Source organism: Perissodus microlepis, chromosome 14 (genome assembly GCF_051167445.1).
Source record: "Perissodus microlepis isolate ML-2025 ecotype Zambia chromosome 14, ASM5116744v1, whole genome shotgun sequence".
In the NCBI taxonomy this organism is placed as follows: domain Eukaryota; kingdom Metazoa; phylum Chordata; class Actinopteri; order Cichliformes; family Cichlidae; genus Perissodus; species Perissodus microlepis.
The window spans coordinates 15,550,267-15,565,773 of record NC_140474.1 but is presented as its reverse complement, the minus strand read 5'-3'; positions in this window follow the sequence as shown (position 1 = coordinate 15,565,773).

The following is a 15,507-nucleotide window of genomic DNA, read 5'->3' as shown; positions in this document are numbered from 1 at the left end:
GGGGCTTGCAAAAGTATTCGGCCCCCTTGAACTTTTCCACATTTTGTCACATTACAGCCACAAACATGAATCAATTTTATTGGAATTCCACGTGGAAGACCAATACAAAGTGGTGTACACGTGAGAAGTGGAACGAAAATCATACATGATACCAAACATTTTTTACAAATAAATAACTGCAAAGTGGGGTGTGCATAATTATTCAGCCCCCTTTGGTCTGAGTGCAGTCAGTTGCCCATAGACATTGCCTGATGAGTGCTAATGACTAAACAGAGTGCACCTGTGTGTAATCTAATGTCAGTACAAATACAGCTGCTCTGTGACAGCCTCAGAGGTTGTCTAAGAGAATATTGGGAGCAACAATACCATGAAGTCCAAAGAACACACCAGACCGGTCAGGGATGAAGTTATTGAGAAATTTAAAGCAGGCTTAGGCTACAAAAAGATTTCCCAAGCCTTAACATCCCACGGAGCACTGTTCAAGCGATCATTCAGAAATGGAAGGAGTATGGCACAACTGTAAACCTACCAAGACAAGGCCGTCCACCTAAACTCACAGGCCGAACAAGGAGAGCGCTGATCAGAAATGTAGCCAAGAGGCCCATGGTGACTCTGGACGAGCTGCAGAGATCTACAGCTCAGGTGGGGGAATCTGTCCATAGGACAACTATTAGTCGTGCACTGCACAAAGTTGGCCTTTATGGAAGAGTGGCAAGAACAAAGCCATTGTTAAAAGAAAACCATAAGTCCCGTTTGCAGTTTGCCACAAGCCATGTGGGGGACACAGCAAACATGTGGACGAAGGTGCTCTGGTCAGATGAGACCAAAATGGAAAACGCTATGTGTGGCGCAAAACTAACACTGCACATCACTGAACACACCATCCCCATTGTCAAATACGGTGGTGGCAGCATCATGCTCTGGGGGTGCTTCTCTTCAGCAGGGACAGGGAAGCTGGTCAGAGTTGATGGGAAGATGGATGAAGCCAAATACAGGGCAATCTTGGAAGAAAACCTCTTGGAGTCTGCAAGAGACTTGAGACTGGGGCGGAGGTTCACCTTCCAGCAGGACAACGACCCTAAACATAAAGCCAGGGCAACAATGGAATGGTTTAAAACAAAACATATCCATGTGTTAGAATGGCCCAGTCAAAGTCCAGATCTAAATCCAATCGAGAATCTGTGGCAAGACCTGAAAACTGCTGTTCACAAACACTGTCCATCTAATCTGACTGAGCTGGAGCTGTTTTGCAAAGAAGAATGGGCAAGAATTTCAGTCTCTAGATGTGCAAAGCTGGTAGAGACATACCCTAAAAGACTGGCAGCTGTAATTGCAGCAAAAGGTGGTTCTACAAAGTATTGACTCAGGGGGCTGAATAATTACGCACAGCCCACTTTACAGTTATTTATTTGTAAGAAATGTTTGGAATCATGTATGATTTTCGTTCCACTTCTCACACGTACACCACTTTGTGTTGGTCTTTCACGTGGAATTCCAATAAAATTGATTCATGTTTGTGGCTGTAATGTGACAAAATGTGGAAAAGTTCAAGGGGGCCGAATACTTTTGCAAGCCACTGTATGTGGAGTACTGTGCAAAGTCTTTAGCTGCCCTTCATTTCTTCACACATTTTTGTTTCCTCCTCAACTTCTCCAGTTTCCTCAGATTTTTAAGGACTCTCCTCACCATGTTGAGATATACCATGTTTTCAGTTGATAGCTCTGAGTCTCACTTTCTATGTGCAAAACACTGTTTACTGTTTCTACTGTTATCTTTAGCATTTTTTTTTTTTTTTTGTAGATTTGGCTAAAGAAAGGAAACTAATTGTGTTTTTGTGACATGCTGCGAGTAACAACGTGCACAAAGACAAAATTTGAAACTGGTTCTTCGCTAAGCTGGTATGTATAGACACAGCACTGGTTCATCCTTGAGTTAGTTTATGTTTACTAGAGTTAGGTCAGTGGTCAGGTGAAGGTCAAAGACTGGGCTGGAAATAAATGAAAAAGCAGCCAATGTCAAAGAAAAACTTTGAAAGATGTTCAGAAAACCTAAAGGACTGTTGCTAAACACAAAAAGTGTAAGATAGTCCGGCTTTTTGAAAGCAGAACATATAGAAATGAGATCTGGCTCAACACTTTTGATTGGAAGTAGAAAATATGATTCAAGAGGAGGAAACCTTAAAATGTTAAACATATTATTATAAATTAGGCCTAATTATACAGGGAGTGCAGAATTATTAGGCAAATGAGTATTTTGTCCACTTCATCCTCTTCATGCATGTTGTCTTACTCCAAGCTGTATAGGCTCGAAAGCCTACTACCAATTAAGCATATTAGGTGATGTGCATCGCTGTAATGAGAAGGGGTGTGGTCTAATGACATCAACACCCTATATCAGGTGTGCATAATTATTAGGCAACGTCCTTTCCTTTGGCAAAATGGGTCAAAAGAAGGACTTGACAGGCTCAGAAAAGTCAAAAATAGTGAGATATCTTGCAGAGGGATGCAGCAGTCTCAAAATTGCAAAGCTTCTGAAGCGTGATCATCGAACAATCAAGCGTTTCATTCAAAATAGTCAACAGGGTCGGAAGAAGCGTGTGGAAAAACCAAGGCTCAAAATAACTGCCCATGAACTGAGAAAAGTCAAGCATGCAGCTGCCAAGATGCCACTTGCCACCAGTTTGGCCATATTTCAGAGCTGCAACATCACTGGAGTGCCCAAAAGCACAAGGTGTGCAATACTCAGAGACATGGCCAAGGTAAGAAAGGCTGAAAGACGACCACCACTGAACAAGACACACAAGCTGAAACGTCAAGACTGGGCCAAGAAATATCTCAAGACTGATTTTTCTAAGGTTTTATGGACTGATGAAATGAGACTGAGTCTTGATGGGCCAGATGGATGGGCCCGTGGCTGGATTGGTAAAGGGCAGAGAGCTCCAGTCCGACTCAGACGCCAGCAAGGTGGAGGTGGAGTACTGGTTTGGGCTGGTATCATCAAAGATGAGCTTGTGGGGCCTTTTCGGGTTGAGGATGGAGTCAAGCTCAACTCCCAGTCCTACTGCCAGTTTCTGGAAGACACCTTCTTCAAGCAGTGGTACAGGAAGAAGTCTGCATCCTTCAAGAAAAACATGATTTTCATGCAGGACAATGCTCCATCACACGCGTCCAAGTACTCCACAGCGTGGCTGGCAAGAAAGGGTATAAAAGAAGAAAAACTAATGACATGGCCTCCTTGTTCACCTGATCTGAACCCCATTGAGAACCTGTGGTCCATCATCAAATGTGAGATTTACAAGGAGGGAAAACAGTACACCTCTCTGAACAGTGTCTGGGAGGCTGTGGTTGCTGCTGCACGCAATGTTGATGGTGAACAGATCAAAACACTGACAGAATCCATGGATGGCAGGCTTTTGAGTGTCCTTGCAAAGAAAGGTGGCTATATTGGTCGCTGATTTGTTTTTGTTTTGTTTTTGAATGTCAGAAATGTATATTTGTGAATGTGGAGATGTTATATTGGTTTCACTGGTAAAAATAAATAATTGAAATGGGTATATATTTGTTTTTTGTTAAGTTGCCTAATAATTCTGCACAGTAATAGTCACCTGCACACACAGATATCCCCCTAAAATAGCTAAAACTAAAAACAAACTAAAAACTACTTCCAAAAACATTCAGCTTTGATATTAATGAGTTTTTTGGGTTCATTGGGAACATGGTTGTTGTTCAATAATAAAATTATTCCTCAAAAATACAACTTGCCTAATAATTCTGCACTCCCTGTAGAGTTTCTGATCTAAATTAAGGTTTGTAAGGACAAAGTGCCTTTTCTGGCCTCACTGTTATGCATTATGCAAACCAATAAAGCGCCGAGGGTTTGATTTAAAAAAGCTCGGTTCGTGCTGTCCAAAGGCGGGTTCCCGTCTGTGAGGACCTTCCGCGCGGAGGGGGATTTTGATGCTGTCCGGCAGCCAATCAGCGCGAAGCCTGCTGCAGAAATACAAAAGCGGAGCACACTTAGTTCCACACATGGCTTCGGGACGGTTTGACACTTCTACCCGGGATCAGACAGACACTCTGAGCCGCTGTGCAGTCTAACTGGTGGTTTAAGGAGCTGTTTCAGAGTTCAGGACGAAGGTCTGGACAGAGACGGGGGGAAAAAATCCAGTGATCTGGTTTGGCGAGGTCTCAAGGAAGGATTCAAGGACAGGACGGTGGAGTTTAACGTCCTTAAGGTGGTTTAAGACTCGACGCGAGCCATGATAGACATGGACATGGTCGACGGTACCTCTGGCAGGTGGTTGTCTTTTGTAAACCTGTTGAATCTTGTGCGTAGAAACGCTGACATCTTCCTGAGGCGACACGACAGACCGCAGCCACTGGTCCCCAAAGATAGGTATATTTACCTGCAGGTAACCACTGCTCTAGATTGACCTTCACTGGTTAAACTAAGGGCTGACTACAGGGCAGGAGGCTTGGGGTTTTTTGGTGCAGTGCTCAAACAACGTGCCACAGATTCATCCACCAGTGACAAAAACAAAACAGAGGAAACTGTTCATGTGAGGTGGTAACCGCTCAGATTCTGACACATTGTGTCTTGTGACCCGTGGTCACAAAACGCAAATAAAAAAAGAGATAAGTGATTTTTAAATTTACTTTGACTTGTACACAAAATATTTCATGTTTTGTCTGGTCAACTACATTTCATTTGTGAATATACATCCTTTCCTGTCATTCAGACCTGCAACATACTCCAAAAAAGGTTGCGAAAGTAGCAATTTAGAGCTAGTAATCAGGTAAATTGGTTAAATAATGATATGATTTGAAACAGGTGATGTTAACAGGTGATTGTAATTATGATTTGGTACAAAAGCAGCATCCAAAAAATGCCAAGTACTTTAAGAGCAAAGATCGGCTGAGGATCGCCAGTTTGCCAACAAATACGTTAGAAAATTATTGAAATGTGTAAAAACAATGTTCCTCAAAGAAAGATAGGAAGAGGTTTGAATATTTCACCTTCAACAGTGCATAACATAATTATAAGATTCAAGGAACCAGGAGGAATTTCAGTGCGTAAAGGACAAGGGTGCAAGCCTAAGCTGAACAACCGTGATCTCCGATCCCTCAGGCGGCACTGCATCAAAAATCGTCATTCATCTATAAGTGATATTACCACATGAGCTCAGGACTACCTTGGCAAACCTTTGTCAAGTACCACAATACGTAGTTACATCCACAAATTCAGTTAAAACTGTACTGTGCCAGAAGGAAGCCCTATGTTAACAGTGTCCAGAAGTGCTGTCAACTTGTCTAGGTTCTGGAAGGCATCTGGGACGGACCATCGCACAGTGGAAACGTACTGTGGTCAGATGAATAAGTATTCTCGGGGAGAAATGTATGCTGTGTGGTCCCAAAAGTCAGGGTCTGTCATGGTATGGGGTTGTGTCAGTGCCCTTGGCAAAAGTAACTTGCACTTCTGTGATGGCACCATTAATGCTGAAAAGTACATCGAGATTTTGGAGCATAGTATGCTGCCTTCAAGAAGACGCGTTTTCCAGAGACGCCCATGCATATTTCAACAAGACAATGCAAAACCACATTCTGCACACATTACAAAGTCCTGGCTGTGGGGGACGAGGGTACGGGTACTTGACTGACTGCAGTCCTGACCGGTCTCCAATAGAGAATGTGTGACGCATTTTGAAGCGTAAAATGCGACAACAGAGACCCTGTGCTGTTGCCCACCTTAAGACTTGTTTGCAAGAAGAGTGAGACAAAATTACACCTGAAACACTTCATTTTGTGACTTCAGTCCCTAAACATCTTTTAACTCTCTGGGTTTGTTCAAAATCACTACCCTTTCAGCTTGTTCGTGGCCAAAAATGCCCACCAACAGATTGGGTCTGTAATTTTTATTATTTTTATGTTTTTGCCATTTTTTCTGCATAAAGCTTTTAACTAACTTCAGTTCTTTTCATAAATATAAAATAGTTATTACCTTTTACATTTTTAACCCTTTAAACACCAGTTTATTTGTCCACTGCACCAGTTGGAAGACAACCTCAAATCTCACAATTGTTTATATTTGCAGTGCTACTGAAATTTCTTGTATTATTAATAGTAGAGTCTGGGACATGTAATTGATTCACATCAACATTGATTATAATGCATTGTTATTTTTGTGCAGGGAGAGCAAAAACATAAAAACTCCGTCTCAGCTTGTTCGTGCCAAAAAAATTACAAAATGCTATAAGATTAATATACATAATATATATGCTATTCACCTCAGGACCAAACTGGATTTAGAGTTTGGTCCTGAGGTGATGCTATAAAATGAATATATATTAAAGCATTTTTCTACTTTCATTGACTTGATTTTTTGTTCCAATCCTGGAGGTGCGCCTTTTGCACCTTCTTCTCATTTTGTTGGTGGGGTGTGGGTCACACTCTGGTTCAGACTACTGTATCTTGAGATCAATGGCAGAAGTGGTTGAGAATCGGGGACAAGGATGTCTTGCAGTTGTTGAGGTCACCGGCATGTGCCCCAGCTCTTCCAGGATTACTCTTCATTTGTAGGTTGTAAACTCATTCTAAACTCGTGTGTTGAGTTTAGAATAAAAGCAATTTTACCTAAATTGCATGATTTAGGGCTGTCAATAACAAGGAATCAAAAAAGGTGGTTATAATGGGTTTCAATCGGCCAAAAATGGCCACAATAGAGCCAAGAGGAACAATTTGATGTGTAGTGTATATCAGTGGTCCCCAACCTTTTTTGCGCCATGGACCGGGTTTAATGTCAGACACAGGGGCGGATCTAGAGAAATTTTCTTAGGGTGGGTTGAGGGTGGCAAAGAAATCAAATGGGGTGGCAAAATCAAAGCCTTTTTTTTCATGCAGGTGGTTACATATGGTTAAAATAATTCAAATGCAGTAAGTATACATGTTTTTCATATAAATATAGTCTAGAACTTAATTATTGTCCCACATAATTACACACTTTAGTTACATAAAACATGTGAGTTTTGATTGTATGTACTGTATAGCCTGTATAATAAATAAATATGTAGCCCAATAAGTATAAAATCCAGAAAGCTACACAACATGGGGCAAATTGTTTCATTTTTATTTTTATCCCCTTGCCTTGTTTGGTATCTTTTCAGCTAAACTGAATTTAGTTGTTTTTTCACTGACACACTGCATTAGTATTACTGATCTGAAATCACACAAAGAACTTAAAATCCTAGCAGTATTTTTTTTACTGTAAAAAAAACAAACAAAATGCAAATATAAAATGTACATTTTGGAAACATATACAACTATTTATCTAAAAATGCAGCCAATACACCTGCCGTTTTTTTCATTTTCTACAACCATTTAAAAATATTACTAAAACTGAAATGAGAGAACAATCAGGTGTTGCAATAAGATGCCCCACAAATTATATGTGCCAGTAAAAAATAAGTTTGTCCACCAAAAGACAGGAGAACAGCACAGGGATAAACCTGTAGGCCTGACAACAGGAGGTGTATCACTCCGCTGGTTTTCTACTTAGGCTACGTTCACACTGCAGGCGAAAGCGCATCAAATCCGATTTTTTTGACCCTATGCGACCCATATCCAATCATGGTATGACAGTGTGAACGGCACAAATCCGATATTTTCAAATCCGATCTGGGTCACTTTCGTATGTGGTACTGAATCCGATACATATCCGATGTTTTAGAAAGAGACTGCTGTTTGAATGGTCATGTCGCATTAAATCCGTCTTTTACGTCACTGACACAAGACAGACGCCAATTATCAGCGCCGGAGAAGCGCCCAAGAAGACATCGTGAACGCTTCCTGGCCATCCAGTTTAGATGTTAGTGAAACTGTTGGGAAGACAACGTTGGAGAAACGTGAACATTTTATTTGTACTGTATAATCTGCAGATTCTGACAGAAATCTGCAACTATCCTTTGAAGCACCGCTCCTCTCTTAAACAGCAATAAGGATAATTATTAGGTTATTTACATTATTATGTAAATAACAAAAAAACTTAAAGCAAAAATTGGGAAACGTAAAGTCCGAAGTCTTTATATTAAGGGCCATCAGTCAAACAATATTGTTTGCTCTGGGTCTAAACAGAGCGCGTTATGTGTGATGCCTTCTTTTGCGCATGCGGGCCGCTTTGAGCGTTCACACTAGAGCACGTTTGCTGTCGCATTTTATTTGTAGTGTGAACAAGCAGACAAAAAAAAATCAGATTTGATCAAAAAATCGGAATTGAGCATTAAGACCTGCAGTGTGAACGTAGCCTTAGTGACATTCATTAGTGCCCTCAGTGACACACAAAACAAAACAACGACTACACAACATAACAACTACACAAGACAACATAACACACTAAGTATACACTCCACACTAAACGCCAAAAAATCTCCCACATCTAAAAACTCTCTCTCTCCCTCTCAGTCGCTCGCTCTGTCTTGCTGTGGTTACCATCACTCCTAAAACTTTCCCCTATATATTCAGTTTTAGCATTTATATTCACTGCTGACTGTAACTACGCTCAAACTGTTAACGCTATCTTATTTTAATAAACAACACTGTCATATGCAAAACTGGGGTGGCACTTGGGGTGGCAAGGGATCATTTTAGGGTGGCACTTGCCACCCCATGCCACCCTTCTAGATCCGCCCCTGGTCAGACAATATTTTCAATATTTAAGGTGTCGCGGGTGAATACAACAAAATAAAATGATACAACCAAAACAAAAACTGTGGCATTTCGTAAATATAATAATAAACGCGAATTCCCTGTGTAATTGTGTAACTTTATTAGCAGTGTCCTCCTGAAATGCGCCAACAACATTGAGAGTAACATCCTCCTCTCTGCCCCTTAATGCTCTCTGGTCCCTATGGTAACGCGTAAATATATCTTTCAAAATAAGACACATGACTACAACACGGGAAAAGACACAGGGAAACCGAGCTAACAATAAAAACCCTGAAAACCATAAATTTCACACCCGAGCCTCAACGCTTGCAGCCCGGTACCAAACGACCCACGGACCGGTACTGGTCCGTGGCCCGGGGGTTGGGGACCGCTGGTGTATATTATTGACATATTTAAGGAGCTGAAGTTAAAAATAAAAAAAACAAACCCATAAAGAAACAGCACAGCTGCTGCCCTAAACCGCTGTCAGATTTTTACCACATTTGCACTTTCACTTTGGATTCACCATCAGTTTGTATTCATTCACACAGACCTAATTCAAGAATATATCACAGAAAGTGAGCAGGTAGCACCCTCCCTATCTGGACTACCTGGACCACCTCCTCCACCTGCTGGCCTCCCCTGCTCGACACCAACCCCCATCCACAAACCAACGCAGACATCCAAGCCGGTGCTGGTTGCAAGAGGCACCTCGTCTAAGGTGGGTGTTTGTGTTTTGTTTTTTTAGGTGGTGTCAGCTGTAGGCCGTAAAAGTTGCCTGTTTGGGGTTACAGATTCTTGGCAAAGTTTGTGCTCATTACTTCGATCCAGGTCCTATTTAACTAGATAAAGTCTTAATTAGTATACCTGATACTTAATTTATATAAAAAACAGAGAAATAAATGTCAGTACATGCGCCTATTTTGTAAATATTCAATCACTTTGGCTGCTATGACTGTATAACAGGTAGGAAACTGGAGTCTAAGCTGTCTGGAGAAAGGTTATGACTAATAAACAATGATAACAATAATGATGGCATTCTTATTTTTAGCCTTTTCTTATCTTAGCTGGGCAACATAAACATTAAAACAGTTAATGGATTCAGCTAAAACTTAAAACATTTTATTTATGAGAAGAAACTGTTAAAATCTGCTTTTGGCTTCTCTGATTGTTGTTTTTTTTTTTTTAGGTTTTCTTATCATTTGTTTATGCAAAGCAGTCACACAGATGGGCAAGTTGGTTTATTATTAGCAAAAGTAGTTTTATTTCCCATATTGTCTTTGTGCTATTATTGAAAGGCGGTTGATATGAAACACGTTCAGAGGAGGCGTCTGTTCCTCCTCCTCGGCGGTGGCTGCAGCTCTCATAATGAGGCTGTTGTGAGGATTGAATGTTGGTGGTATGAAGTGCTGCATGATTCATGTGCAGCCTGCAGAGGGTTGGCTATTTTGCAGTGCAGCCGTTAGGCAACTCGGCAGGTCAGGCTTCTACCAGAAAGCACGTGGTTTACAGGCAGCGGGAGCTCAGAAGGGCTGTTTGTATTTAGATGGGTAATAATGAAGGGCGCTAAAAGACAAGTTTAGCCTTCTCTCAGTGAATGAGCTGCACAGGTTATGTCATGTCTGTTCCGATTATAATCTTTTCATGCTGCCTTTTCTGCCCAACGTATCTAGTGCGAGGTAAATATGTTTAAGCCAATTTTAAATAATCTTGCTTTTCTTTTTTTGACCCCCCCTCCCCCTCCAGGAGCCAGGCCTCCCTGTCCTCTTGTTTGCTGAGCTCGAAGAACTCCGGCATCCCGTCCTCTCAGAACCGGGGCGAGATTGACGTTCTGGACAAGCCCAAGCTCGTAATAGTGGAGGAGCCCAGAAAAAGAGGCAAGTTTCGCTATGAATGTGCAGGCTGGGAGTATCCAGCACCAAAACCAGGCAGACCGGGCCTACAATAGAGGTAGGAGTTTTGTTTTCAATTCAGATTCTGAAGAGGGATTTACAAGATCTCAGAGGCAGTTAGGCACTTTTAACCACAGCTGATCCTGTTTACCCTCCTGTCTGAAATGAGTGGAGACAGAAAAAATGTGGTTTGTCTGAATCAATTAAAAAATCCCCACAAATCCCAGCTCGAGTGCAGTGAGATACAAGGAGGTATATCCCCCAGCTGCTTACTAACAAACACTCCCACACACATCTACACGCCACGATCATTCACACATCGACTTGGTGGTTACCAGGTTATATAAAGTTTAGTCAAGGAAATGTCCAGTTGCATAATGGATATTAATAGAATTGAACAATGGTGTTAATCTGTCATTATTTTTGGATGAAACTGGTACCTGAGAGGACTTAGTTTTGCTTTTATTTATTTTTTTATTGTAATGCATCAGGAAATCTGTAATGACCTTCTATTGTTAAAAGTCTGACAGGTTGCTCAGATAAAAGACTGACGGAGTTTTTGTGTGCGTTTCAGTGAAAGGTAACTCTCTTATAATATTTGGCGTCCCTTCCTAACATTGTTCTATTGTCTTCAGTCTTTCGCACCTGATTGATAGATACCCCCCCCCCCCCCCCCCCCGCCAAAGTATTATTATTATTTTACATTTTGTAATTTTATTCATAACTTTATTACTCCTATTTTTATTTAATATTATTATTATTTATATTCTGAATAGAATAAAAACTTTTCATTCACTTACTGTATTTAATCATTAAATACATGTACCCTTAGGTATTTATTTATTCGTTGTTTGTATTTGAATTGTGTATTTCCTTTTGGGTTTTTTTTTCTTTTGTTTTTGTTTTCTTTTCTGCTGTCTCACCCATTTAAGTTCTTGCTTAAATCTATTTAAAAAATGTAATTTAAAAAATAATATTTGGAGCTCATCACAGCAACCGCTCAGGTTGGACGGTTCTGGGACAAAGTAAGAAAGATGAGACTGAGTTTGTTTGGACATGTGCAGTGAAGACGTGCAGGTAGAAAGACGCTGTCAGAGAAGAAGAAAGCACAAAGAGGAAGTGTGTGGATGTGATGAAAGAAGACTTGTAGGTGGTTTCCAGGTGGTAACGCGCCCTAAAGAAGAAAACTGTTGTGACCTAATTATTTTGTGTCATGATCCTGGTTCATTTTGACCCAGTGTTTTGTGTTTATTCTGATTTTGGTATTAGTTCTTAGTAGTGATGTGACGTTCTGTATCGAGGCTTCAAAGCTTGTGTAGAGTAATGGAGGGGGCGCTTCCGCGATGCGTGTAACGGGGCTTGCTTCATTTATGGACTGAAGCTGAAAATTATGACGCCCGAAGCCTCGCTGCCCGGCTGTACCACGTGACTGGTTCAGGAAGTGGTTCGAATTTTGCTGCGAGCTATGACAGAGATATAAACCCCTCAGACTTCATTCAAAATGTGGGTGTTTGATGGAGAGTTGCGGTTAGTGAGAGTTTAGAGAGAGTTTGGAGGTTTAGGAGAGTGAGGAGAGAAAGTCAGGAGAGAATGGAGCCAGCTAAGAAGAGGAGGATGTCCTCCCCTGTGTGGGAACATTTTGATTTTATTCCTCCCAACAAGGTATGTAAATTTCTACAGAAGATGCATTTTCATAATACTGATGGTGCAGTACAATTTATGTTAAGCTGTCTTTACTTTTGTACAAGGTGAAGTGTTTGCTATGCGCCAGGGAGCTGGGATATAACAACACCTCATCCATGCTTAGGCACTACAGAGCTTTGCATGAGAAAAAGGGGAACACCGATTGTGGAGCAAGACCAGGTGAGCCATCAAATGCCATGATAATATAGCATGCCGTAATGTTACTAAATGATATAACAATATAATATATTGTTATAACAGCTGTTATAAGTTACGTGTGTGATATTAATATTTGTGCTTTGTCTTTATTGTCTTTCCTCAGGAGAACAATCTCAAATAGATGAAGACCTGGTTAGCATGGTGATTGAGGACTCCCAGCCATTTAGCATTGTGGAGGACAAAGGATTTAAAAGATTTGTTAAATCATTAAATCCTAGCTATGTTCTCCCCACTAAAAAGGCCATAAAAGCAGTGAAAATTTAGTTTTTACTGAATAAAATGTGAACAGGCAGGACTGAGGCCTCAGTCTGTAGCTGTCTGTACCTCAACGTTACAAAAGCACAACCACTGTCCACACCCCAACCACACCTCACCTCACAGTAAATGATCATTTCCATTTTAAGCATTTCCAAATAATCATTTTCCATACTGCCAGTATGAATATACACAGTATACTGCCATCACTACAATGTACATGTTTTACACGCTCCTTTTGTTGTTGACATTTACAGGCTGTGTGCAAAAGGCCACACTCTTCAAATTCATGCCAACTAATATTTTTACGTCCAGTAGGTGTCCTACTAGAGCAAATGAAGCTTCAAGACGCTTTGCGCTGGGGTGAACCAATTGGATGAAAGGCTTCAGTGCTTCATGAAGCTTCATCTGCCCATCACTAGTTCTTAGGATTTGGTTCTTGTGTTTAGTGCTTGAGTGTTGTATCAGCCCTACCTGTGTCTGTCCTCTGTGCTCTGTTTGGGTCCTCGAGTTTTGTGTTGTAAATAGGGCTGCCACGATTAGTCGACTAGTCACGATTACGTCGACTATGACGACTAATTTAATAGTCGACGCGTCGTTTGAAGCTTTGTAAGATCCCAAAAGACGCAGGAATAAGTAGTAGGATTTAAGAGTGTAATAACGGACTGAAACAGAAGATGGCAGCACTGCACATACAAGGATGCCAGCTGCCGTTAAACCCCGAAGAAGAAGAAAGGATACTCCAAACACCCTCTTGGCAGTGCCCTTCAGCAGTTAAGTACTTTAGTACTTTCCCAGTAAACTGGTAAGTCATCCTTGAGACTACCATCTGGTGCTGATCAGCTAAATTTGCCAACTTGCAGATGTCATCCTGAGTGCACCTTCCTCCACTTATATACATCACGCTATGGTCCTCCCTCTTCTTAAAGTATTCACCATGGTCCTCTCCATCTTTTTTGGCAGGATCAGGGAAAGTTAATCGCCTAAAACATCATAATTTTGCTTCCTCATTCAGTGTTCAACGAGCAGCTTTGAGTTTGTAGCTTTAAAATGAGTGTTTTTCTGGAAGTGGTTTCAGATTTGCCTCATTGTCTTGCATGGTGGCAGCTAACATGGGCGGTTTTATTGGTTTTTAGCAGTTATTCTCTTGTATCTGGAGAATACTGATCAAAGAGAAAATGTAGAATCACTGTCTCATACTGGAAGATTGTTCCATTTTGGTGGAGTTAGATTTTCACAATCTAACTCCACCTAGTGTTAACTCACTAGATCTCAGTTTTGAACTTGGTGTGATCATTAATCATCATCCACAAAGGTCAACGTGCCGCCTCTCATGAAATATTTCTTTGACACAAGAAAAGCCTAAATTGTAGTTCTTCTCCTGCTGTACAGTTCATGTTAGTTCATACAGTTTGGTAATGAAGCACTGAGCCCTGCTGTGCAAACTGAAACCTACACACTTTGCAGTTAGGAAGCCTTTAAATAAAATCCCCTGCTTCACAAATTAAACAGCTACCACCTACACTGTGTGGCCAGCCAGTCAATTAGATGTTAGGTGGGCGACACTAATGTGAATTTTCGTTTGCTGTCTGTGCTAACTCGCTAAGTTGGACACGAAAAAGTGGTTTAGAGCAGCGCTCACATCAGCAAGAAGTCAAGTCAGTAACAACCAAACTGGGAGTAATGATTTGGTTGATATTCACTGCACTGAGGACACTGATGTTGCTGCTAAGCAGATGATGGAGACCTGTCACATGTCTTTGAAACAACAAAGATGTCATTCATCAGCTCGTGCAGCCAGCTCTTAAACATTTTGTCATTTGATTTGTGAAATAATTGGAAAGTGAAAATTAGTGGGGTTAATTTGTGATTCTAAATGCCCCTGGGTGTGTATGTGAGTGTGAATGGTTGTCTGTTTAAGTGTGTTAGCCCTGTGACAGACTGGACATCTGTCCAGGGTGTACCCTGCCTCTGGGATAGGCTCCAGCTCCCACACAACCCTGATAAGGATAAGAGGAAGAAAACGGATGGAGTGGAAAGATGTATCAAGTATATTCTACACTGAGTGTTGGTGAATTCATATATTCACTTAAACTAGGAGGACAGGTGTGGTTTATACTAAGCCCACTGTGTAACTTTGCTATATACTTATATTGAACGTTGCATTTGGGCTTTCCAACAAGGGGAATTCTGTATGCAAGAAGGCTTAGTTATCTCTATATCAATTACAACAAAATGAAACTAAACGTTCTCGCTTGTGAGAAGAATAGAAAACTAAGCAGTAATTGGCCACAAGGGACGCTTGTACTTAAGAATTCTCACTTTAAAATAACAGGCTGTGGTAATACTGGTCTGTATACATGGGCAGGATGTTGTGCAACTGTCGCTTTACAAGCATGTAGTAACCAAATCAGGTGACAAGCAAATCTGGTATTTAAAACAAAGACAGATGAGTTTGCACTGCATTGTGAGCATATTTGTTTCTTTAGAAGAGACGGTCTGACTGGACCTCTACTGTACGTGAATACGTTCTCATCTCTCTGCTTGCAGTGCAGTTTTTGCCATCATAGCGTGTTCAGCTTTGATGGGAGATGATGTCAGTACTTCACTTGTTTTTGATGCTTCCTAAAGCTGGGCATACACTGCGATTTTTATTTTTATTTTTTATTTTTCCAGTCGCGTTATTCAGCTCCTGCTCAAACTGTACGATTGACTTGCAGGGGTTAAAAGTTCGTAGGTTCGTAGTGTGCAGGGTCTCACAC